Genomic DNA, 25,018 nt, shown 5'->3' with positions numbered 1-25,018 from the left:
GCTGTGGTGAAGAGCCGAGAACATTTTCTTCACTTCTCATCACAGGACACACCCTTTTATCGTTCACTTTTACAGAGATGGCCAGTTTATGATGGAGAGATCTAAAGACCTCACTGGGCATTTCTTTAATACATCTCCATCCCAGATTCTCCAGCCCAGAGCTGGAGAATCTTGGTGAGAAACATGCTGTGATGTGAGGAAGAAGGCTTCTTTCTTCTTAATATCAGCACCAGCGGGGTTAAACCGTGATATAAATTATAACTATATACTGTATGTATATATGAGTTATATATATATATATATATATATATATATATACAGTCAGGTCCATAAATATTGGGACATCGACGCAAGTCTAACATTTTTGGCTCTATACACCACCACAATGGATTTGAAATGAAACAAACAAGATATGCTTTAACTGCAGACTGTCAGCTTTAATTTGAGGGTATTTACATCCAAATCAGGTGAACGGTGTAGGAATTACAACAGTTTGCATATGTGTCTCCCACTTGTTAAGGGACCAAAAGTAATGGGACAGAATAATAATCATAAATCAAACTTTCACTTTTTAATACTTGGTTGCAAACCCTTTGCAGTCAATTACAGCCTGAAGTCTGGAACGCATAGACATCACCAGATGCTGGGTTTCATCCCTGGTGATGCTCTGCCAGGCCTCTACTGCAACTGTCTTCAGTTCCTGCTTGTTCTTGGGGCATTTTCCCTTCAGTTTTGTCTTCAGCAAGTGAAATGCATGCTCAATCGGATTCAGGTCAGGTGATTGACTTGGCCATTGCATAACATTCCACTTCTTTCCCTTAAAAAACTCTTTGGTTGCTTTTGCAGTATGCTTTGGGTCATTGTCCATCTGCACTGTGAAGCGACGTCCAATGAATTGTGAAGCATTTGGCTGAATATGAGCAGATAATATTGCCCGAAACACTTCACAATTCATCTGGCTGCTTTTGTCAGCAGTCACATCATCAATAAATACAAGAGAAGCAGTTCCATTGGCAGCCATACATGCCCACGCCATGACACTCCCACCACCATGCTTCACTGATGAGGTGGTATGCTTAGGATCATGAGCAGTTCCTTCTCCATACTCTTCTCTTCCCATCACTCTGGTACAAGTTGATGTTGGTCTCATCTGTCCATAGGATGTTGTTCCAGAACTGTGAAGGCTTTTTTACATGTCGTTTGGCAAACTCTAATCTGGCCTTCCTGTTTTTGAGGCTCACCAATGGTTTCCATCTTGTGGTGAACCCTCTGTATTCACTCTGGTGAAGTCTTCTCTTGATTGGTGACTTTGACACACATACACCTACCTCCTGGAGAGTGTTCTTGATCTGGCCAACTGTTGTGAAGGGTGTTTTCTTCACCAGGGAAAGAATTCTTCTGTCATCCACCACAGTTGTTTTCTGTGGTCTTCCGGGTCTTTTGGTGTTGCTGAGCTCACCGGTGCGTTCCTTCTTTTTAAGAATGTTCCAAACAGTTGTTTTGGCCATGCCTAATGTTTTTGCTATCTCTCTGATGGGTTTGTTTTGTTTTTTCAGCCTAATGATGGCTTGCTTCACTGATAGTGACAGCTCTTTGGACCTCATCTTGAGCGTTGACAGCAACAGATTCCAAATGCAAATAGCACACTTGAAATGAACTCTGGACCTTTTATCTGCTCATTGTAATTGGGATAATGAGGGAATAACACACACCTGGCCATGGAACAGCTGAGAAGCCAATTGTCCCATTACTTTTGGTCCCTTAACAAGTGGGAGGCACATATGCAAACTGTTGTAATTCCTACACCGTTCACCTGATTAGGATGTAAATACCCTCAAATTAAAGCTGACAGTCTTCAGTTAAAGCACATCTTGTTCTTTTCATTTCAAAGCCATTGTGGTGGTGTATGGAGCCAAAAATGTTAGAATTGTGTCGATGTCCCAATATTTATGGACCTGACTGTGTATATATATATATATATAGTGTACAGTATATATTACACACATACAGTATAGTTGTATTGTCGTTTTTTGGTTGAGTTGACATTTTTATGTGCATTTTGGTGCTTTAACATGTATTTTGGCTCACACTTTACGTCCGTTTTTCTGTGTGTTCTGGAAACGCATGTAAAATGCATGTCATGTTTGTTGTGCCATTATTTGTAATGGCACCCAAAAGTGGCTAGCAGATGTGCAGTTTGACAAAATATGTATAAAACCAAATTAAAATGCACTTTAAAAAAGTGCCAAAATGTGCTTTACAAACCACACCAAAATGCATGTTAAAATAACCTGTGCCAAAATGTGTGTGAAAGCTCCTAAATGTGTGTTTAGAATAGCGCCAAATGCACATTTAAAAAACCCGCATCAAAATGTGTTATAAAAAAACAGCATGTTAAAAAGCAGCAAAATGAATACAAGTAATGCTAAAATGCACAATAAAAAGGAGCCAAAATACACATTTAAAGAATGTGCCAAAATGTGTGTTAAAAAATACCAATTGTAATTACATGGTCTATTTAACTTTGGTTTCACTGTTTAAACTCAGGTGATCTGTAATCACACAATTCTCTCAGGAGATCACACAATTCTCTCAGGAGATCACACAATTCTCTCAGGAGATCACACAATTCTCTCAGGAGATCACACAATTCTCTCAGGAGATCACACAATTCTCTCAGGAGATCACACAATTCTCTCAGGAGATCACACAATTCTCTCAGGAGATCACACAATTCTCTCAGGAGATCACACAATTCTCTCAGGAGATCACACAATTCTCTCAGGAGATCACACAATTCTCTCAGGAGATCACACAATTCTCTCAGGAGATCACACAATTCTCTCAGGAGATCACACAATTCTCTCAGGAGATCACATGCAGCCCCTTCCCCTTCTACATAGATCTCAGCTGTTCTCAGGAGGAAAAACTTCTCTCTTCTCCTTTTGAGAACAAATGCTCTCCGCTTCCTAAACAAGGGGACAGAGGAGAAGATTTTTCCCTGAGAACTGAAATGAGATAAATTATCTCCGCTTAATAAATGTAAGACTTAGGTGTCCGTTTATGAACCAGCAGTAATAGATCGCTGCTCAGTTCTCCGGCATTCTCAGAGAACACAGTTCTCCTGTGAATGCCGTTTATGAAGCATATGTAGATCAGTTCTCCATACGAAGGGAGAACGGTCTACAAACGCTGGAAAACGGCTGATTTTACTATAACCTCGTGAGATTACAGTAAAAGATCAGTTTACTAAGCAGAGGTAAATTATCTCTTAGTTTGTGGTCCCTCCGATTCTCCAGCTCTGGGCTGGAGAATCTGGAGGGAGAACACAGATCACCAGTGAAGGGCTGAACATGTTCTCCTGAGTGTTTTAAACTGTGAATGACCAGAGAATAGCTGAGATCCTCTGAATCCCAACTATTCTCTGTGTCATAAAAGGAAACCTAATGCAGGCCATAGATGGGTCGAAAATCGGCTGATTTTGCCAATCGGCCGATTTTCGCGGCAATGAAGGGCAAATCGGCCGATCTTTTTACCGATAAAAAAAAAATCTGCGCATGAGCCGTGACCTGCAAGAGGAAGACAAAAAGGGGATGAAGATGAAGAAGGGGATGAAGATGAAGAAGAATTCCAGTCCAGCAAAAAATGTCCCTGCAGAGAGCTCCGCTATTTCTTTGACAGTTCCTTGACATTTATAGCGGTTGCAACAATGTATTTGTATCCATTTCAGATACAGATGTTTTTATTCAGATACAAATAGATACATTGTTTCAACCGCTATAAATGTCAAGGAACTGTCAAAGAAATAGCGGAGCTCTCTGCAGGGACATTTTTTGCTGGACTGGAATTCTTCATCCCCTTCTTGTTCTTCCTCTTGCAGGTCACGGCTCATGCGCAGATTTTTTTTATTGGTAAAAAGATCAGCCGATTTGCCCATCATTGCCGCGAAAATCGGCCAATTTTTTCCAACTTTACCGATATAAAAAAAAAAAAAAAAAAAAAAAAAAAAAAAAATCGGCCAAAATACTGAAAAACGGCCGAACAATTAGTCCACTAACAATCCAAAAATCAGACGATTTTATTTTCAGTCGAAAAATCGGCAGATTTTCAACCCACCTATGGCCTGCATTAGGTTTCCTTTTATGACACAGACAATAGTTGTGATTCAGAGGATCGCAGCTATTCTCTGGTCATTCACAGTTTATAATAAAAAAAAACAAAAAACACACGGCCGATTTTTGACCCATCTATGGCCTGCATAAGTTTGAAAATGGCCAATGAAGGCGGAACTATCCCTTTAAATTGGAAGCAGTTTAAGAAGTCTTAAGGGTGGAGTAACATAGCCCCAGGTGATATAAAATAGACAAATCTGCATTCTATAACTTCTACAATTAATGTAGAACTACAAAGGCATTTAAAAAAAAAAAAAAAAAAAAAAAAAACCAGCTTGAATTAAAACAAAAAAAAAAAAAAAAATTGGCGGTGCACAAATATACCATAAACATATATGTAGTCTTATATCAAATGAAGCTCACTTGTATAATTTATATATAAATGAGGTTCACATGATATAAGGTTACATACACATTTATGGTATATTTGAGGGCTGAATTATTTGGTTTTATTTTTTTTCTACATATAAAAACCTGACAGGGGTTCTAATCCCTCTCCACTTTATCCAAAACTAGGAAAAAAAAAAAAAAGTTTTGCCATTAGTTATGTGAACTACACAGGATTATAGTAACTTCAATGTAATTAAAATCCCCACAATTATATGTAAGAGAGAGAATTGTATAAATATTACATTGCAATAAGTATCTATATAGAGAGAAATAATAAAAAAACAGATCAAAGTGAGAGATAAAATAGGGAATACATATGAATCCAAATTCACCATTTCATTTGCTAAGCTGTGAACAATAATACAGAAGAGATGGAAGAGAAGTGGATTTACCTGGCCGACATAGAATTTGATTGATGCAGCACAAAATGATGAGCACAAGGGCCTTCATCCTGATGGCAGATGGCAGGTAATGGGTATGAGAGCAGAAGGTGATGAGGGTCTTTATATAGGACAGACCACCTCTGCATTATCTGGGCGGGTTTAAACTAAACAATGAAGTCTCCTCCCTGATATTTGCATTTAGATAGCAAACCCTAATATTATAAAAAAGGTTGTTTTACAATTTGGGACCCAGTGTGTGTGGGGGAGGGGCTGATATTACTTTCTGTTGATACCAACTTTATTTTTACTTTATTGATATATATTTTTTCAAAATAAAATTAAAAAAAGATTAAATATTTTAAATTCTGCTGATTCTGATCATATAAAAATGTAAAAGAGAGGGCATATTTATAAGTTTTTTTTAAAAATAAAACAATACAAAATGTGCCTTTTTTTTACCAGTTATGATGAAAATATATGGTGTAGAAACAATGGTGTATATATTACATTTTATTTGTGAAGCTTTTTCTCCCCACACTATGACTTTAAATTACATACTTTTTTATTTTATTTTGCAAATGATTAAAAATACAATTTTCTGTTGGTTTTGACCACTTAAGGTCAAACCACACAAGGCACTGTGGGTTTATTTTTGTAAAATATTAGATTTTATTTACATAGCTTTTTTTCTCACACTATGACTTTAAATGAAATCCATTTTTTTTTAAATGAAAAAAAAATGGTGAAAATGATAAAAAAAACTAATTTGTTGATTTCGACCGTATAAAAAATGTAAAAAAACAAAGCACGGTGTTTTTATAAATAATTGTATTCATTTGTCTGGAATGAAACAATATTGCCGGCTTTTTTCAAGTTATGGAGAAAACATATGATGTAGAAATTATTATGAATATGCCGTATTATATTTTATTTATAAAGCTTTTTGCCTTCGCCATGACTTTATATGATATACTTTATTTATTCTTTTTTTTAGAAATTAGAAAATATGGTAAAAATTAGGGAAAAAAACAGTTTTCTGCTGATTTTGACCACATAAAAATGTAAAAGGTAAAGCACAGTGTTTTCTTTCTGATATTTTTTTTTTAATTTGTCTGGAATAAAATATGAAATTTGCCTGTTTTTTTTTTTCAAATTTGTGGGAAAACATATTTATTTTATTACAGGTGCTTATATAGTGCTGTCAATTTATGCAGCTCTTTACACACACACATATATATAGTACATTCACATCTGTCCCTAACCCTCAAGGGGCGTACAATCTAAGGTCCCTAACTTACATTCATACATACACATACTAGGGCCAATTTAGACAGGAGCCAATTAACCTGCCAGCATGTCTTTTGGAGTGTGGGAGGAAACTGGAGTACTTTGAGGAAACCCATACAGGCACAGGGAAAACATATAAACTCCAGGCAGGTGGTGCCATAGTTGGGATTTGAACCAACGACCCGAGTGCTGCCAGGTGGAAGTGCAGACCACTTAGCCACTGTGCTGCCCCATTCTTCATGGCAGAGATTCAACAAAATGTTGGGAACATTCCTCAGAGATTTTGATCCATATTGATATGAGTTACTTTTATGAGCACTTTGGAGGAGTACCCCTGAAGCGAAGGAATGGGAAGAGTCTGATTCCATAAAGTAGCCTATGCATATGAACACTCCCAGAGGATTGGTGTGTTTTATATATGTTTAAAGGTAATGCACTATAGATTATTTCTTGTTTTTGAGGTTTTCGTGGAATAATTAGGATTATATTCCTTCTTACTGGATTGAAGTGAAAATTTGGATTTTGGGCCTTATTGGACACATTTGAGACTTTTTGAGATTGAGTTTGAATTGGACACTTTATGGTTTATATGATTTATTTGATTTAATTTTCATATTGTCTTTGGGAACTTATGTGGTTTATCACAAAAAGGTATATGTATTATTGTGTACTTTCTAGGGAGAAAGTGTGACTTTTTGGTGGGAGTTGAGTTTAAGGAGGTTATTTATTTATTGATGTGGCCTGGTATGGTTTAGGAGGGGGGAGCACTGGCTCGTTTTACATTTTGGCATGGGGGTTCCCCTCAAAATCCATACCAGACCCTAACGACTTGGTATGGATGGGAGGGGGGACCCTGTGCCGTTTTTAAAAAAAAAGGTTTTAAATATCGGGCAACGCCAACAATTGTTTTTACATTCAGCTGTCAGCAAGGAACCCCACTGACAACTGAAACATGAATGAATGTCTCACTACTAACATACCGCGTGACGTCATAATAGAACTCATGGCGGATTGTAGTAACTGAGCGGAATCATACCACATCCTCAGGTGCCGTAAGATACCGATCAGTAAACTGTTTGGTTCGTGTTCGAAGTTTGAGATTGAACATTCTGTAGGTTCGGATGTTCGACCAGAGAACCGAACAGGGGGGTGTCCAGCCCATCAGTATTTCTGGACCATCAGTTGTGAGCCAATGTGGATCATCTGGAGCTGTGTCAGTACCACGCCCATTATGGACAAGAGCCCCCCCATGCTTCATTGTATACACAGAGCTGAAGAAGGGATTCCATACATTGGCCTTCTCTTTGTCCCCAGTCACCCCCTCTAGATGATTCTGTAAAGGGCCTACATGCTCGGACCGAACCTTTCTACTATGAATATATTTGATGAATGTTTGGGGGGTTTAGCCCGCCATCTTTTGCAATGTGTATCTCATTTTTAATTTTTGTGGCCTTCATTTCCTTTTTAAAAATTCTGTTCTATTCCTTGTAGTGGTGATAATGTTCCTTCATTTTTATCAGCTGTTTTCTTATTATTTATAGCTATTAAGTAATATTTACTAACATGACACAAAAAATTATCTACTAAAGATCTACTTCGGGGGACATTGTTTTTATTTTTACTAAAGGACTTGTCAAAGACTCTCTTCTGGCTTTTTTTACACTACATTTTTTTTTATGAATGGGTAGTGGTACCATGTACCACATACTCATTCACATGGGGGGGTGGGATCTGGGGGCCCTCTTGTTAAAGGGGGCTTCCAGATTCCGATAAACCACCCCTGCCCCCCGCAACCACAGACCATGGTTGTGGAGAAGAGGTAATTGTCCCCATCAACATGGGGAGCCACCCTGCCCCAAAGCATCCCCCCCATGTTGAGGGCATGTGGCCTGGTATGGTTCAGGAGGAGGGGGGCGCTCACTCATCCCTCCCCTTTCCTGACCTGCCAGGCTGAATAATTGGATAAGGGTCTGGTAGGGATTTTGGAGGGGAACCCCATGACATTTTTTTTAAATATTGGTGTGGGGGTTCCCCTCAAAATCCATACCAGACCCGAAGGGCTTGGTATGGATGGGAAAGGGGACCCCATGCCATTTTGAAAAAAAAATTTTACTTGTCTGGTAATGCTGAGAATTCTTTTTACATTCAGCTGTCAGCAGGGAACCCCACTGACAGCCGAGACATGAATGAATGTTTCACTAGTAAAATACCGCGTGACCCAATAATACAACTAATAGAATCATAGAACTGCCGTATTTTAGTAACCGAGCGGCTTCTTACCACATACTCAGATGCACTCAGTTGTTCGGTTCGTGTTCGAAGTTCATGGGAGAACATTCTGTAGATTCACATGTTCGACCACAAACCAAACAGGGGGGTGTTAGGCCCATCACTACCCAGCACGGAGTTCCCCTGACATCAAAGTCTGCAGGGTTCCCCTATACCTTTTACAGTGCAAGCCCTAGTGTAAATGGAAGCTCTGATGTAAGGGGGTCTCTGGTCACCAGAGCCCCCTACACAAGAGTCCGCAGAGCTCCCTTTTATATGGAAGTCAACAAAGTCCCCCCCTTACATCAGATTCCAGAGTTCCCCTTTACATTGCTATCTACAAAGTTCTCCCTTACATCAGAGTCTACAAAGTGAAGGGGAACTCTGTGGACCCTGATGTAATGGGGAACATTGTGGATCCTGATGTAAAGGGAAACTCTGTGGAATGCTGTGTACTATGATGTAAGGGGGAATGCTGCGGACTCTGGTGTGAAGGGTAACTCTGGTCACAAGAGCCCCCCTTTACATCGGAGTCCACAGTGTTTCCCTTTACATCAGAGTTCCCATTCACATCAGGGTCTGCAGCATTGTCATTTACAGAGTCCCCTTTACATCAGGTCCAGAGTTCCCCCTTGGACTGTAAGGGGAATCCTGAAGACTGATGTAAATCACCTTTATGATTGATGCTGAGAATTCTTTTTACATTCAGCTTTCAGCAGGGAACCCCACTGACAGCCGAGACATGAATGAATGTTTCACTAGTAAAATACTGCGTGACCTAATAATACAACTAATAGAATTATATAACTGCCGTATTTTAGTAACCGAGTGGACAAATTTGTTTTGTAAGGTAAATTAGTTCACATAATTGTATTTCAACTGTGTATTCAGCAGTTCCCATATAATTTACCTGGTAAGTGAAGAGTAAGGCTACGTTCACACTAGCGTTGTGTGCAGGCAGCAGAGAGGCGTTTTGGAAGCGGTAAAAACGCTTCCCAAACACCTCTGCCAATTCTGCACATGGTGCTGTTCTAACGAGAGCGTTTGCATTGCGGCAAAAACGGACGCCTCTGGTTGAGTCAGGAGGCATTGAAGCCTCCTATTCTAGCCTATGGTGCCGCTCCGCAAACGCCCGGCATTTGCAATGCAGTTGTGGAGCGGTAACACCATTCAAACTGCATTATAGGCATTTTTAACGCTCGGCAAACGCCTAGCAACCGCCGCTAAACCGCACATGTGGCATTTGCCGAGTGTTAAAAAACGCTCCGCAAACGCCAGACCAATGCTTGCCAAATGCTATAGGGGCGTTTGGCAAGCATTGGTGAAACAGCCAAGTGTGAACGAGCCCTAACCCTCTTGTTTTTGGATTTGAGTGCTTTCTGTTTTAGGGAGGCAATGCTGTACTCAGAGATTGAATAAACTCAAACTTTTGCAAAATAACCTTAGACTTTTTTTTTTTTTTTTTTTTAAATAACACACCAGTTGATAGAAAAAATTAAATTTAATATGTGCAAGATAAAAAAAAATACAAACTTACATTTTTTGTTGCACAGAAAATGGGAATTAGCACGAAATATTGGTCCTCCTGTCCAGTGGCCCCTATTTTATCTCTAGAGCCCTCTTCTCCATTAGGTAGCCCATAGATAAGTCAGTTCCCCCCCATTCAGCCAGCTGGGTTGAACAAAAAAAAAAAAAAAGTTTTACTTGATTCCCCCATCCACACATTCGATGTTAATGGGGTAATCCTCCTCACTGAACTATTGTACTCTGACAGAGGGGAGATTTACACGGTCAGAATACACTGATCAGCATTGCAGGATATAGCTTCAGTGCTGAACAAGTGGGGAAAATTTTGACAAAGTAGGTCGGTAGATCGAGTTCTGTGCAACCACAGTGCCATACGTAGGTCGAAATTTGGCTGGTTCCTTCTAAACTGGCCAAATTTCAATCTATGTATGGCCAGCTTTTGTTTTGTCCAGTAAATGCCACTAGATCTCCAGAACCACTCCAGAGAGTGGAGTGTTATCTCCAGAACCATTTTCTCCTTGGTCCTTTCCAATCAGTCCGGTGTTATCTCCTTATCGCCAAACCCATTTTATCCTCGGTTATTTCTAATCAGTCCTGTGTCGTCTCCAGAAGCCTCTCCTTGGTCCTTTAAATGCAGTGCTGTGTCATCTCCAGAAGCCTCTCCTTGGTCCTTTCCAGTCTGTCCAACATCTCCAGAACCATGTTCTTCTATGACTTCCTTATTGGTAACTTATAGTAGAGAAAGAAAAAAAGTTATTCAATTTTGAGGAAAATTCTTGACACACATTTTCATGTTTGGTAATGAAATTGAAATGCTGCAGTCATCTTCTTTACAGCAGCTCCACAAGAGGAACTTTTTCTGGTACTTAACCTCCCTGGCGGTATGATTCCTTCCGATTTTTTGTGCTGAAAGCGGTACCATTTTTTCGCATGGAAATAGTTTTTATTGTAGGCTGTAATTTTTAGGAAAATTTCCCCACAAATCATTATCACTCAATTCTGTAAGTGGTTCTGATTTACTATCGCTGTTCTCTAGCCGGTCTAAAACCGTTTTTGACGTAAAGGGACGCTTTTTGGACGCCATGGACTTTTCTAAGTTTCCAGGCAGAAAGAACAGTAAAAATGCAGGCAAGGCACAGGACAAAATGTATGTGAAATGGGATGAAACAGCAATGTTTTACTATTTAAAATTGAAAAAAAAAAAATGAAATTTTTTAAATTTCCCGCCGCCGCCGGCGCCCGTACGCCCCGACGTCACGAGGACCGGAACACAGAAGCCGGATGCCGGCATCGGCCGGAGGAGATGGCCGGGGACACTGCAGGGGACACATCGTGGGAACGAAGGACAAGGTAAGTGCTGCAGGGACCCCCAGAGCAGCGCCGCATGGTAAGCCCGAGTGTAGCTCGGGGTTACCGCTCTTGGTATAGAAATTTTACCCCGAGCTACACTCGGGAATACCGCTAGAAAGGTTAATGGACAAAAAGGAAGCCACTGGTTCCCTATCTATAAAATGCTACAGCACTACACCGCTTTAATAAATAGAAAAGTACACACACTATAGTGATTTTACTCCTTACACAGGATACCTAGGGTGGGGTTCCTCTGCTGGTAACAGTTCTAGACATGCATGCCTTTGTGTAACTTACCGGGATCTGTTAGGTCTCAGTCATCATTAGCACAGATGGGTTTTTCCACGGGAGATACTGAAAGGGAAGGACAGAATATTAAGATAACGGAAGACTCTGGATATCACATTCATATTGCTGGTCGAGTTAAAAATACACAGTTGAGAAAATTAAAAATAATATATAAATATATATATATATATATTTTATTTTTTTTTTTTAAACTTCCACTAGAATTAAATATGGTTGCTAGAAGAAACACGCAGACTTATCCAATGAAGAGTGCATGGAGAAGTGTGCCGAGTGCAGTACACCCATGGGGGGCGATTTACTAAAAGTGGAGAGTGGAAAGTCTGGATAGGGACCAATCAGCTTCCAAGGTTTTATTACCAAAGCTGGATTGGAAAATCTGATGTTAGAAGCTGATTGGCTGTCATGCACAGCTGCACCAGATTTGGAGTGCTCCAGTTTTAGTAAATCCCCCCAAAATAAACCAATCAGAGCTCACTTTACTGCAGTCACATGAATGAATGGGGGATCATCTGCCAAGGAGTTTTCAGACAGGCTGCACAGTGTCCATGTGTATGAAGGGGGACAGGAACAATTATTTGAAGAGTGATATGTAATGTGCCAGGGAGGCTGGGATACAATACATGGGGGATTTTGGTGTCAGTTTAAGAAAGAGAAAAGCAGAGATCCTGAAGATCACATCTGATCTCTCAGGTGTGCCAGTTTATTTAGCTGTGGTGAAGAGCCGAGAACATTTTCTTCACTTCTCATCACAGGACACACTCTTTTGTTGTTCACTTTTACAGAGATGGCCAGTTTATGATGGAGAGATCTAAAGATCTCACTGGGCATTTCTTTAAAATATCTCCATCCCAGATTCTCCAGCCCAGAGCTGGAGACCTTGGTGAGAAACATGCTGTGATGTGAGGAAGAAGGCTTCTTTATTAATATCAGCACCAGAGGGGTTAAACAGTGATATAAATTATAACTATATACTGTATGTATATATGGGAGATATATATATATATATATATATATATATATATATAGTACAGTATATATATTACACACATACAGTATAGTTATAGTGTATTGTCATTTTTTGGTTGAGTTGACATTTTTATGTGCATTTTGGTTCTTTTTTAACATGTATTTTGGCTCCCTCTTTACGTCAGTTTTTCTGTCTGTTCTGGAAACGCATGCAAAATGCATGTCATGTTTGTTGTGCCATTATTTGTAATGGCACCCAAAAGTGGTTAGCAGATGTGCAGTTTGACAAAATATGCATAAAACTAAATTAAAATGCACTCTAAAAAGTGCCAAAATGTGCTTTACAAACCACACCAAAATGCATGTTAAAATAACCTGTGCCAAAATGTGTGTGAAAGCTCCTAAATGTGTGTTTAGAATAGCGCCAAAATGCACATTTAAAAAACGCACATCAAAGTGTGTTATAAAAAAAACAGCATATTAAAAAGCAGCAAAATGAATGCAAGTAATGCTAAAATGAGCAATAAAAATACACATTTAAAGAATGTGCCAAAATGTGCGTTAAACAATACCAATGGTCATTGCTTATTATTTTCATGTAATCGCATGGTCTATTTAACTTTGGTTTCACTGTTTAAACTCAGGTGATCTGTAATCACACAATTCTCTCAGGAGATCACACAATTCTCTCAGGAGATCACACAATTCTCTCAGGAGATCACACAATTCTCTCAGGAGATCACACAATTCTCTCAGGAGATCACACAATTATCTCAGGAGATCACACAATTCTCTCAGGAGATCACACAATTCTCTCAGGAGATCACACAATTCTCTCAGGAGATCACATGCAGCCCCTTCCCCTTCTACATAGATCTCAGCTGTTCTCAGGAGGAAAAGCTTCTCCTCTCTTCTCCTTTTGAGAACAAATGTTCTCCGCTTCCTAAACAAGGGGACAGAGGAGAAGATTTTTCCCTGAGAACTGAAATGAGATAAATTATCTCCGCTTAATAAATGTAAGACTTAGGTGTCCGTTTATGAACCAGCAGTAATAGATCGATGCTCAGTTCTCCGGCATTCTCAGAGAACACAGTTCTCCTGTGAATGCCGTTTATGAAGCATATGTAGATCAGTTCTCCATACGAAGGGAGAACTGTCTACAAACGCTGGAAAACGGCTGATTTTACTATAACCTCGCGATATTACAGTAAAAGATCAGTTTACTAAGCAGAGGTAAATTATCTCTGCTTAGTTTGCGGTCCCTCCGATTCTCCAGCTCTGGGCTGGAGAATCTGGAGGGAGAACACAGATCTCCAGTGAAGAGCTGAACATGTTCTCCTGAGTGTTATAAACTGTGAATGACCAGAGAATAGCGGAGATCCTCTGAATCCCAACTATTGTCTGTGTCATAAAAGGAAACCTAATGCAGGCCATAGATGGGTCGAAAATCGGCCAATTTTTGGATCGTTAGTGGGCTAATTGTTTGGCTGTTTTTCGGTATTTTGGCAGATTTTTTTTATCGGTAAAGTTGGGGGGAAAAAAAAGGGCCGATTTTGCCGATCGGCCGATTTTCGCGGCAATGATGGGCAAATCGGCCGATCTTTTTACCGATAAAAAAAATCTGCGCATGAGCCGTGACCTGCAAGAGGAAGACAAAAAGAAGAAGGGGATGAAGAAGAGGAGGAATTCCAGTCCAGCAAAAAATGTCCCTGCAGAGAGCTCCGCTATTTCTTTGACAGTTCCTTGACATTTATAGTGGTTGCAACAATGTATCTATTTGTATCCATTTCAGATACAGATGTTTTTATTCGGAAACAAATAGATACATTGTTGCAACCGCTATAAATGTCAAGGAACTCTCAAAGAAATAGCTGAGCTCTCTGCAGGGACATTTTTTGCTGGACTGGAATTCCTCCTCTTCATCCCCTTCTTCTTCATCCCCTTCTTTTTGTCTTCCTCTTGCAGGTCACGGCTCATGTGCAGATTTTTTTTTATCGGTAAAAAGATCGGCCGATTTTTTCCCAACTTTACCGATAAAAAAAGTCTGCCAAAACACCGAAAAAGGGTCGAACAATTAGCCCACTAACGATCCAAAAATCAGGCGATTTTATTTTTGGCCGAAAATCAGCCGATTTTTGACCCACCTATGGCCTGCATTAGGTTTCCTTTTATGACACAGACAATAGTTGTGATTCAGAGGATCACAGCTATTCTCTGGTCATTCACAGTTTATAATAAAAAAAAAAAAAAAAAAAAAAAAAAAAAAACACGGCCGATTTTCGACCCATCTATGGCCTGCATAAGTTTGAAAATGGCCAATGAAGGCGGAACTATCCCTTTAAATTGGAAACAGTTTAAGAAGTCTTAAGGGTGGAGTAACATAGCCCCAGGTGACACAAAATAGACAAATCTGCATTCTATAACTTCTACAATTAATGTAGAACTAAAAAGGCATTTAAAAATAAAAAAACAGCTTGAATTAAAACAAACAAACACAAAAAAGATTTTTGCCATTAGTTATACTTTAAGGAAAGAAAAAGCAGAAACGTGAACTACACAGGATTATAGTAACTTCAATGTAATTAAAATCCCCACAATTATATGTAGGAGAAGTAATTGTATTAATATTACATTGCAATAAGTATCTATATAGAGAGAAGTAAAAAAAAAACATATCAAAGTGAGAGATAAAATAGGGAATACATATGAATCCAAATTCACCATTTCATTTGCTACGCTGTGAACAATAATACAGAAGAGATGGAAGAGAAGTGGATTTACCTGGCCGACATAAACCTTGAGAGATGCATCAAAGGGCAATGATCAGAAAGACCTTCATCCTGATGACAAGCTGTGAGTTCAGGTAATGGGTATGAGAGCAGAAGGTGATGAGGGTCTTTATATAGGACAGACCACCTCTGCATTATCTGGGTGGGTTTAAAGTAAACAATGAAGTCTCCTCCCTGATATTTGCATTTAGATAGCAAACCCTAATATTAAAAAAAAGGTTGTTTTACAATTTGGGACCCAGTGTGTGTGGGGGAGGGGCTGATATTACTTTCTGTTGATACCAACTTTATTTTTACTTTATTGATATATATTTTTTCAAAATAAATTTAAAAAAGATTAAATATTTTAAATTCTGCTGATTCTGATCATATAATAATGTAAAAGACAGGGCATATTTATAAGATTTTTTTTAAAATAAAACAATACAAAATGTGCCTTTTTTTTAACCAGTTATGATGAAAATATATGGTGTAGAAACAATGGTGTATATATTACATTTTATTTGTGAAGCTTTTTCTCCCCACACTATGACTTTAAATTACATACTTTTTTATTTTATTTTACAAATGATTAAAAAAAGCAATTTTCTGTTGATTTTGACCACTTAAAAAATGTAAAACACAAGGCACTGTGGGTTTATTTTTGTAAAATATTAGATTTTATTTACATAGTTTTTTTTCTCACACTATGACTTTAAATGAAATCCATTTTTTTTTAAATGAAAAAAAAAATGGTGAAAATGATAAAAAAAACTAATTTCTGTTGATTTCGACCGCATAAAAAATGTAAAAAAACAAAGCACGGTGTTTTTATAAATAATTGTATTAATTTGTCTGGAATAAAAACAATATTGCCGGCTTTTTTCAAGTTATGGAGAAAACATATGATGTAGAAATTATTATGAATATGCCGTATTATATTTCATTTACAAAGCTTTTTGCCTTCGCCATGACTTTAAATGATATACTTTATTTATTCTTTTTTTTAGAAATTAGAAAATATGGTAAAAATTAGGAAAAAAAACAGTTTTCTGCTGATTTTGACCACATAAAAATGTAAAAGGTAAAGCACAGTGGTTTTTTTTCCTGATTTTTTTTATTTTGTCTGGAATAAAATAATATGAAATTTGCCTGTTTTTTTTTTCAAATTTGTGGGAAAACATATTTATTTTATTACAGGTGCTTATATAGTGCTGTCAATTTATGCAGCTCTTTACACACACATATATATATTGTACATTCACATCCGTCCCTAACCCTCAAGGGATGTACATTCTAATGCAGGATATAGATGGGTCGAAAATCGGCCGATTTTTAGGCCGAAAATAAAATTGGCCGATTTTCGGATCGTTAGTGGGCTATTTGTTCGGCCGTTTTTCGGTATTTTGTCAGATTTTTTTTATCGGTAAAGTTGGAAAAAAATCGTCCGATTTTGCCGATCGGCCGATTTTCGCGATTTTACCGATAAAAAAATCTGCGCATGAGCAGTGACCTGCAAGAGGAAGACAAAAAGAAGAAAAAGAAGAAGAGGAAGAAGAAGAGGATGAAGAAGAGGATGATGATGAAGAAGAAGAGGCTGATGATGATGAAGAAGAAGAAGAGGATGATGATGAAGAAGAAGAAGAGGATGATGATGAAGAAGAAGAGGATGATGATGATGAAGAAGAAGAAGAAGAAGAAGATGATGATGATGATGAAGAAGAACAAGAGGATGATGATGATGAAGAAGAAAAGGATGAAGAAGAAGAAGAAGAAGAAGAAGAAGAGGATGATGATGAAGAAGAAGAAGAGGATGATGATGATGAAGAAGAAGAGGATGATGATGAAGAATAATAATAATAAGAAGAAGAGGATGATGAAGAAGAGGATGATGATGAAGAATAATAATAAGAAGAAGAAGAGGATGATGATGATGAAGAAGAAGAAGAAGAAGAGGATGATGATGATGAAGAAGAAGAAGAAGGATGAAAAATAAGAGGAATTCCAGTCCGGCAAAAATTGTCCCTGCAGAGAGCTCCGCTATTTCTTTGACAGTTCCTTGACATTTATAGCGGTTGCAACAATGTATCTATTTGTTTCCGAATAAAAACATCTGTATCCTAAATGGATACAAATAGATACATTGTTGCAACCGCTATAAATGTCAAGGAACTGTCAAAGAAATAGCGGAGCTCTCTGCAGGGACACTTTTTGCCGGCTGCAGACGGGATGAAAATTGGCCGATTTTTTTACCATTGCTGGTAACGTCGGCTGCTTGAACGACCGATTTTTCGTTTTTTTAAATTAAAAATTTGCTGTTTTTCTCCCCGTCTATGCCCTGCATAAGGTCCTTAACTTACATTTATACATACACATACTAGGGACAATTCAGACAGGATCCAATTAACCTACCAGCATGTCTTTTGGAGTGTGGGAGGAAACTGGAGTACCTTGAGGAAACCTATGCAGGCACAGGGAGAACATGCAATATTTATTTCAGGTACTTATATAGTGCTGTCAATTTACACAGCGCTTTACATATATATTGTACATTCACATCAGTCCCTAACCCTCAAGGGGTGTACAATCTAAGGTCCCTAACTCACACACACATACTAGGGCCAATTTGGGCAAGATCCAATTTACCTTCCAGCATCTCTTTTGGAGTGTGGGAGGAAACCCACACAGAGACAGGGAGAACATGCAAACTCCAGGCAGGTGGTGCCGTAGTTGGGATTTGAACCAAAGACTCGAGTACTGCCAGGTGGAAGTGCGGACCACTTAGCCACTGTGCTGCCCCATTCTTCATGGCAGAGATTCAACAAAATGTTGGAAACATTCCTCAGAGATTTTGATCCATATTGATATGAGTTACTTTTATGAGGACTTTGGAGGAGTACCCCTGAAGCGAAGGAATGGGAAGAGTCTGATTCCATAAATTAGCCTATCATATGAATACTCCCAGAGGATTGGAGTGTTTTATATATGTTTAAAGGTAATGCACTATAGATTATTTCTTTTTTTTGAGGTTTTTGTGGAATAATTAGGATTATATTCCTTCTTACTGGATTGAAGTGAAACTTTGGATTTTTGGCCTTATTGGACACATTTGAGACTTTTTATTGGACACATTTGAGATTGAATTTGAATTGGACACTTTATGGTTTATTTGATTTAATTTTCATATTGTCTTTGGGAACTTATGTGGTTTATCACAAAAAGGTATATGTATTATTGTGTACTTTCTAGGGAGAAAGTGTGACTTTTTGGTGGGAGTTGAGTTTAAGGAGGTTATTTATTTATTGATGTGGCCTGGTATGGTTTAGGAGGGGGGAGCACTGGCTCGTTTTACATTTTGGCATGGGGGTTCCCCTCAAAATCCATACCAGACCCTAACGACTTGGTATGGATGGGAGGGGGGACCCTGTGCCGTTTTTTAAAAAAAAGATTTTAAATATCGGGCAATGCCAACGATTGTTTTTACATTCAGCTGTCAGCAAGGAACCCCACTGACAGCTGAAACATGAATGAATGTCTCACTACTAACATACCGCGTGACGTCATAATAGAACTCATGGCAGATTGTAGTAACTGAGCGGAATCATACCACTTCCTCAGGTGCCGTAAGATACCGATCAGTAAATTGTTTGGTTCGTGTTCGAAGTTTGCGATTGAACATTCTGTAGGTTTGGATGTTTGACCAGAAAACCGAACAGGGGGGTGTCCAGCCCATCACTATTTCTGGACCATCAGTTGTGAGCCAATGTGGACCATCTGGAGCTGTATCAGTACCACGCCCATTATGGACAAGAGCCCCCCCATGCTCCATTGTATACACAGAGCTGAAGAAGGGATTCCATACATTGGCCTTCTCTTTGTCCCCAGTCACCCCCTCTAGATGATTCTGTAAAGGGCCTACATGCTCGGACCGAACCTTTCTACTATGAATATATTTGATGAATGTTTGGGGGGTTTAGCCCGCCATCTTTTGCAATGTGTAGCTCATTTTGAATTTTTGTGGCCTTCATTTCCTCTTTAAAAATTCTGTTCTATTCCTTGTAGTGATGATAATGTTCCTTCATTTTTATCATTTTTAAAAGCTCTTTTCTTATTATTTATAGCTATTAAGTAATATTTACTAACATGACACAAAAAATTATCTACTAAAGATCTACTTCGGGGGACATTTTTTAAATTTTTATTTTTACTAAAGGACTTGTCAAAGAATGTCTTCTGGCTTTCTTTACACTACATTTTTTTATGAATGGGTAGCGGTATCATGTACCACATACTCATTCATATGGGGGGGCGGGATCTGGGGGCCTCCAGATTTCGATAAACCACCCCTGCCCCCGGAACCACAGACCATGGTTGTGGAGAAGAGGTAATTGTCCCCATCAACATGGGGAGCCACCCTGCCCCAAAGCATCCCCCCATGTTGAGGGCATGTGGCCTGGTATGGTTCAGGAGGAGGGGGGGTGCTCGCTCATCCCTCCCCTTTCCTGACCTGCCAGTCTGAATAATTGGATAAGGGTCTAGTAGGGATTTTGGAGGGGAACCCCATGACATTTTTTTTTAAATATTGGTGTGGGGGTTCCCCTCAAAATCCATACCAGACCCGAAGGGCTTGGTATGGATGAGAGGGGGGACCCCATGCCATTTTGAAAAAAAAATTTTACTTGTCTGGTAATGCTGAGAATTCTTTTTACATTCAGCTGTCAGCAGGGAACCCCACTGACAGCCGAGACATGAATGAATGTTTCACTAGTAAAATACCGCGTGACCCAATAATACAACTAATAGAATCATAGAACTGCCGTATTTTAGTAACCGAACGGCTTCTTACCACATACTCAGATGCACTCAGTTGTTCAGTTCGTGTTCGAAGTTCATGGGAGAACATTCTGTAGGTTCAGATGTTCGACCACAAACCAAACAGGGGGGTGTTAGGTCCATCACTACCCAGCACGGAGTTCTCCCTGACATCAAAGTCTGCAGGGTTCCCCTTTACCCATTACAGTGCAAGCCCTAGTGTAAAGGGAAGCTCTGATGTAAGGGGGTCTCTGGTCACCAGAGCCCCCAACACAAGAGTCTGCACATCTCCCTTTTATATGGAAGTCAACAAAGTCCCCCCCTTACATCAGATTCCAGAGTTACCCTTTACATCGCTATCTACAAAGTTCTCCCTTACATCAGAGTCTACAAAGTGAAGAACTCTGTGGACCCCGATGTAATGGGGAACATTGTGGATCCTGATGTAAAGGGAAACTCTGTGGAATGCTGTGTACTATGATGTAAGGGGGAATGCTGCGGACTCTGGTGTGAAGGGTAACTCTGGTCACAAGAGCCCCCCTTTACATCGGAGTCCACAGTGTTTCCCTTTACATCAGAGTTCCCATTCACATCAGGGTCTGCAGCATTGTCATTTACAGAGTCCCCCTTTACATCAGGTCCAGAGTTCCCCCTTGGACTGTAAGGGGAATCCTGAAGACTGATGTAAAGGGGAATACCTTCTCCAGATCACCTTTATATCAGTGCCCCCCTTACTTTAGCATATTATTCACTCCCCCCCGCATCAGTGACCCCTCCCCTTACAGACTTTGTGTGGCCTGACTGTCTGGGAGCTGTAAATGACCGGACCTCCATTGCTCTCTCAGGGGCAGGCAGTCAGACAGTCCAGAGCAGTTGGGCACTTCTCATCCAAACTAGAGTCCTACACCCCACGCTCAGTGGGTGGCTCTCCCGAGTCCTGGCTCCCCCTCCAGTCTCCTGCTGTGTGATTTATAAAACATCACCTTGATCCTGCCATAGCCAGGCCGGTGCCAAAGTGGCCTTTTTTTTTTTTTTTTTTAACGGGCAGCCCATCTGTAACAAAAATTTGCAGACATCTTGCAAATTGGTCAATATTTACAACCCGTCCATAAATTTACGGACATTTGCCAACCCTGCCTCCAATGTAGAGGGATCAGTCATGGGGCAGCTAATAAAATCTGCGAGGTCAATTTTTTTTAGGTATGATAAATTACACTTTTAAAGATTTCACTTTCAGCTCCAAATTTGTTTTGTAAGGTGAATTAGTTCACACAATTGTATTTCAACTGTGTATTCAGCAGTTCCCATATAATTTACCCGGTAAATGAAGAGTAACCCCCTTGTTTTTGGATTTGAGAATATTTGAGTGCTTTCTGTTTTGGGAGGCAATGCTGTACTCAGAGATTGAATAAACTCAAACTTTTTTTGCAAATAACCTTATAGACAACACCAGTTGGTAGAAAAAACATTTTTATTTAGAAAAAATAAAGAATTTGATATGTGCATGATTAAAAATAAACAACGCTGATAAAAATTACAAACTTACATTTTTTTTGTTGCACAGAAAATGGGAATTAGCACTGAAATACGTGGCACCCTATACAGGGTGTGGGATTTTAAAGGGTCTTTTATTCTAATTTCCTAGGTCTGTGTGACAGAGGGGAGATTTACACGGTCAGAATACACTGAACAGCATTGCAGGCTATAGCTTCAGTGGTGATCATCTCCAGAAGCCTCTCCTTGTTCCTTATAAATCAGTTGTCCGTGGTCTCCAGAAGCCTCTCCTTGGTCCTTATAAATCAGTTGTCCGTCATCTCCAGAAGCCTCTCCTTGTTCCTTATAAATCAGTTGTCCGTGGTCTCCAGAAGCCTCTCCTTGGTCCTTAAAAATCGGTTGTCCGTCATCTCCAGAAGCCTCTCCTTGTTCCTTATAAATCAGTTGTCCATCATCACCAGAAGACTCTCCTTGGTCCTTATAAATCAGTTGTCCATCATCTCCAGAAGCCTCTCCTTGTTCCTTATAAATCAGTTGTCCGTCTTCTCCAGAAGCCTCTCCTTGGTCCTTAAAAATCAGTGGTCCTTCATCTCCAGAAGCCTCTCCTTGTTCCTTATAAATCAGTTGTCCGTCGTCTCCAGAAGCCTGTCCTTCGTCCTTATAAATCAGTTGTCCGTCATCTCCAGAAGCCTCTCCTTGTCCCTTATAATTCAGTTGTCCATCGTCTCCAGAAGCCTCTCCTTGGTCCTTAAAAATCAGTTGTCCTTCATCTCCAGAAGCCTCTCCTTGTTCCTTATAAATCAGTTGTCCGTCATCTCCAGAAGCCTCTCCTTGTTCCTTATCAATCAGTTGTCCGTCGTCTCCAGAAGCCTCTCCTTGGTCCTTAAAAATCAGCTGTCCTTCATCTCCAGAAGCCTCTCCTTGTTCCTTAAAAATCAGTTGTCCATCATATCCAGAAGCCTCTCCTTGTTCTTTATAAATCAGTTGTCCGTCGTCTCCAGAAGCCTCTCCTTGTTTCTTATAAATCAGTTGTCCATCGTCTCCAGAAGCCTCTCCTTGGTCCTTAAAAATCAGTTGTCCTTCATCTCCAGAAGCCTCTCCTTGTTCCTTATAAATCAGTTGTCCGTCATCTCCAGAAGCCTCTCCTTGTTCCTTATCAATCAGTTGTCCGTCGTCTCCAGAAGCCTCTCCTTGGTCCTTAAAAATCAGTTGTCCTTCATCTCCAGAAGCCTCTCCTTGTTCCTTATAAATCAGTTGTCCTTCATCTCCAGAAGCCTCTCCTTGTTCCTTATAAATCAGTTGTCCGTCATCTCCAGAAGCCTCTCCTTGTTCCTTATCAATCAGTTGTCCGTCGTCTCCAGAAGCCTCTCCTTGGTCCTTAAAAATCAGCTGTCCTTCATCTCCAGAAGCCTCTCCTTGTTCCTTATAAATCAGTTGTCCGTCATATCCAGAAGCCTCTCTTTGTTCTTTATAAATCAGTTGTCCGTCGTCTCCAGAAGCCTCTCCTTGGTCCTTATAAATCAGTTGTCCGTCGTCTCCAGAAGCCTCTCCTTGTTCCTTAAAATTCAGTTGTCTGTAGTCTCCGGAAGCCTCTCCTTGTTCATTAAAATTCAGTGGTGTTTCATCCTTATTGGCATCTTCTAGTAGAGAAAAAAATATTAATTTGGGAGGAAAATCGATCTGTAAAATGCTACAGCACTACGCAGCTTTTAATCAATAGAAAAGTGAGCATAACGGCCTACAGGACCAACTGGACAACTTGAGGCGAGGAGTGCAGGAAAGGAGAAGGGAAATCTTAATTGTTTTAGTTCCATCTATTGGATGTCCTTGTCAACCCAACCAGTCAAAAGGTTACTTTCCATGGTCATCTTACATTTAATGATGGGTGTATGTTTGAGTCAAATGTTAGTTTGACTCAAAAGATCGGCCGTTCATGAGAGAAAGAAAGAAAGAGAGAAAGGGAAGAGAAAGAGAGAAAGGGAAGAGAGAGAGGGAAGAGAAAGAGAGAAAGGGAAGAGAGAGAGGGAAGAGAAAGAGAGAGGAGAGAGAAGGGGGGAGGGAAGGGGGAAAGAGGGAGAGAGAGAGAGGGGGGAGAGGGGAGAGAGGGGGGAGAAAGAGAGAGATCTTCACCTACAAGATGACAAGGCTGGATTCCATGGACTACCAAGTTTTTTTTTTATATTTTCATACAGAAACAATATATATTATATAACAATTATAGAGATTTTACTTTTTATACAGGATATCTAGGGTGGGGTTCCTCTGCTAGCAACAGTTCTGGACATGCATGCCTTTGGGTAACTTACCGATTTTCCAACTTTCCTCGGAATATGCTGAAAGAGAAGAACAGAATATTAAGATAACGGAAGACTCTGGATATCACATTCATATTGCCTGTTGAGTTACACAGTTGAGCAAATTAACATTTTTTTTTTTTTTTTTACAACTTCCACTAAAATGAAATATGGTTGCTAGAAGAAACACGCAGACTTATCCAATGAAGAGTGCATGGAGAAGTGTGCCGAGTGCAGTACACCCATAGGGGGCGATTTACTGAAAAGGCGAAAGTGGAAAGTCTTGGGCGGCTCTGCATAGGGACCAATCAGCTTCCAGGTTTTATTACCAAAGCTTAATTGGAAAATCTGATGTTAGAAGAGAATTGTATTAATATTACATTGCAATAAGTATATACTATACAGAGAAGTAAAAAAAAAAACATATCAAAGTGAGAAATAAAATAGGGAATACATATAAATCCAAATCGGATAAAAAAAAAAAAAAAAAAAAAAAAGAAAAAGAAATGCGAACTAAACAGGATTATAGTAACTTCAATGTAATTAAAATCCCCACAATTATATGTGAGAGAGAAGTAATTGTATTAATATTACATTGCAATAAGTATCTATATAGAGAAAAATAATAAAAAAACAGATCAAAGTGAGAGATAAAATAGGGAATACATATGAATCCAAATTCACCATTTCATTTGCTAAGCTGTGAACAATAATACAGAATAGATGGAAGAGAAGTGGATTTACCTGGCCGACATAGAATTTGATTGATGCAGCACAAAATGATCAGCACAAGGAGCTTCATCCTGATGGCAGATGGCAGGTAATGGGTATGAGAGCAGAAGGTGATGAGGGTCTTTATATAGGACAGACCACCTCTGCATTATCTGGGTGGATTTACAGAAAACAATGAAGTCTCCTCCCTGATATTTGCATTTAGATAGCAAACCCTAATGTAAAAAAAAAGGTTGTTTTAAAATTTGGGGCCCCATGTCTGTGTG

This window comes from Staurois parvus, unplaced genomic scaffold (assembly GCF_062004578.1).
Source record: "Staurois parvus isolate SC_StPar_1 unplaced genomic scaffold, SC_StPar_1.0 ptg000691l, whole genome shotgun sequence".
NCBI lineage: Eukaryota > Metazoa > Chordata > Amphibia > Anura > Ranidae > Staurois > Staurois parvus.
This window is presented reverse-complemented; position numbering follows the sequence as displayed.